Consider the following 3,397-nt stretch of genomic DNA (forward strand, 5'->3'; position numbering starts at 1 on the left):
AAACCAGTTGGTCACCATTCCTGGCAGCTCCATGCAATGCCCACTCAACAATGTGTGACCTGACGCAGAATGCCTTTAACACACGAGGCCTCATCAGAAAGGGTTCATAAACCCCACTGACTCTGAACGGCAAAGATCAGAAGACACACAGCCCGACCATAATGTAAACCGCTGCTACAAAGTTCATAGTCAGCATAGGACATAGGACTTTTAAAGTAGATGAAAATGTGTGCTCAAAAGAAGCAGGAAGCGGCATTAGTAAAATTAGAATTTTACTGACTTAAAGAAAATCTTGAATGCATACGTAAGCCCAACGCGCCAACAGACTATGCACTGCTTTCGAACCATACAGACATTTGATCATTGCAATCCAAATAGGATACAACCTGCGATACGCACTTTGATCACTAGTTACTGGCTTGTTTAAGTGCAGATAAAACGATAGCTGTAAGCGACATCTCTACTAAGAATAAAAAGTCATAGATTTTTAACTAGTATCGGCAATTTCAGCATTAAAGCTTAAGTCTGTTTGACAAAGGAAGCTCAACTCAGCGGCATGCTGTGCCGGTATTTATTATTCTGCCTTGACTGGAGAAATCCAAAGTGCAGCATTGTTTAATCTGTTCGGACAAAGAAATCTCAGTACAGTGTTATATACACGTAGACTTGGGTGATGTCCCCTCCTTTCTACAATGTAAAGGCCTTACAAATTATTGTTAGATTGATGTAATTCATCTAGATTTTGGGCTGCATCTACAAGCAGAGCTACTTAGTGATCAAGATTGTTTCACTCGCTGAAAGTCAATATTTATGCATGAGATGGACGTAACCTTGTATGCTTAGACAAGCTTTAACTTACAGCAAATCCATTTCCTCACTTTTAAACAATTAGAAGAAGTTGTTTAAAGTAAAGAGAAGCATTACATGAGTAAAAGTTTCAAATGCCAAACCACATTTGCATTTTACTGAATGTAACATCAAGTTTTGGAAAGACTCAAAGTATAGGCGCCACATTTTAACTTTTTTAAACATGTATGACTCATTTCAAATGTACAGACATTCGTCATAGACTGTTGAATTGCTCTGACATGGTTCCCTTGACAACGACTTGTCACAGGAAGTGCAAACGCATAACGTCATATTGTAAACAAATCAGCCTAGAGAGCTAAGCCAACCTAACCTAGCGTCCGTTCAGCTTAGACCAAGCTAAATAATAACTGCTACAGTTAGCGGTTAGCATCATTTACTTGAAGCTTTTTTTTTTTACAGCTTGTGCTGTGCACAGTGCAAAGTTTAGCCACTCGTGCCATTGATTATTCCCAATTTCAGATGATTCCTGCTGTTTTTATCACTTATTTAAGTCCTTTTTATTTATTATTTTACTTTGATAATAGCCGTCAGCTATTCACTTGTCTATTCTTTCATTTATTTGATTTATTTACATTTCCCCTCTTGTTCTAATGTGGTTCCAGTCCCCATAGGGCCCAGAAAGGAACCAGAGACACCTTTATTTGTGATTTTGTTTATTTTCAACAAGTGCACTCATTTTTATGACCCTGCAAAACAAGTAATCTCAACGATTACTAGGGCATAACTATAGTCCTGAGGATTGATAATAAGCATAATCTGAATAGGAAAACTGTCCTTTTCCTACTATCATTCACTTCGCCAAGCCCGTTGTGAACAACCAGTTAAGTCCAGAGAAATAATTTAGCCATAAGAACCATCTTAAGTCATTTATTTCCTCTTGGCTTATGCCCTTTTAAAAAAAAAAAAAGGTCTACTAACACTAACACCCACAGCTAAGATGATAAGGATACAAGACACACTTGACAAGCTACACATAAACACCTAGCTTTATGCTACATACCTAGCTAACCTATCAAACCTTAGCTCTGAACTCTTTAGGGTCATGCATTAGCCTCTCACCCCTAGGGTGTCAAAAATGTCGCAGATCCTCTGTTCAATCTGACCCTAACCAGACAGGAGACCGAAAGAACTGACAAGCCCTCACAAGGAACACTGTTCCACCAAGGCTGCTGACATCCTACAGCACCAGAGCCAAACGTTACTGAACCTTGAGAGAAGAGGACCAACGACCCATGACCCAAGCCAGAGTTATAGCCTCACCAGGCTGATCAAGAGTATCATCTCCTTACCCCACCTTTTGGGTGGGAAACAGAAGGTACACAACCTTCTATAAAGATCACAGCGTCCCACAAGGAGCGGACCTGTGCTCAAAGCCTCACACACCAGCTAGAGACTGAGTTTCAAACCAGATTCAACGCAGCTGGACTGAGCATGCCAGCACCAGCGCAGAACTGTCCAGGTAACCCAGGTAACAGTCAAGCTCTTGGAGAAGCCATGGAGGACAGCACCCTCCACCTGCAAACACCACAAAATGACCATAGGCTGTCAACGACAACATCCTCCTCCACACCATTCACACAGGTGTCAATCGGAGGCTCCACAAGGACAGCTGGACACACCTGACTCAGAGCTACAGGAGCTGCTGACACACGCAAACCAGCTCCCTGAACAGGACTCACCCGAGGAGTCCTGTAAAATACAAGCATCTGACTCCTTGCCTACCCCAGCTTAGGCAAGCTCACATCAGCACCGCCATAAGGACGGAGCAACACTTCAATTCTTCAGACTACCTTCTGACCTCCTGCCACCAGCACTAGGTCGGCCTGAAAACCTCTCTATGCTACATAGAGCCCTAACCCCTTCCTGCAACCACAGGCAAACACCTGCCCCGAAACTAATTAACTTCAGAATGACTGGTGACACCCTGTCAAGGCACCTGCTGCCTCGGCACCTGCTGCACCAACTCAAAGACCTGTACTTGGCTACTGTCTACAACACCTGGTGGAACGACCACCGCTCCAGGAAACACCAGCAACCAGAGGCCACCATGGCCTTCCAGCCTTGTATGACAGTGTCTGATCTTTCTGCACTTTCAACATCGTTCGTGGTTGTCCTTGACAGGGACAACAACGACCGAAAGGGGGGGAATCTGTAGCGACTGAGACAAATCAGACACAATTATTTGCCATATGCACACACCAATCTTTAAAACTTCCATCCGAGAGCAGGGTCCCAACCCCCAGGCGGGGTGAAAGGGGCCTGGTTGCCATGGCCGCGATCAGATAGGATGTTTTATGACTCTCAGGAATGCTAACAAGTAACTAACTCTGCCACAGATATCAGAACAAACTCTCCTGCATTCATTTATTGATGAACTGACTGACATGAAATGAACAGGCATTCCAGAACATTTTGAGAATGATTTACTGTTGTGTGTTTTGTCTTTTAAAAATTCTGTTGATACTATGATCTCTTTGATACTATGTAGTTATTACAAGACCAACTGTCTATGTAACCATGTTTGGTC

Source organism: Squalius cephalus, assembly GCF_949319135.1.
Source record: "Squalius cephalus genome assembly, chromosome: 1".
Taxonomy (NCBI): Eukaryota; Metazoa; Chordata; class Actinopteri; order Cypriniformes; family Leuciscidae; genus Squalius; species Squalius cephalus.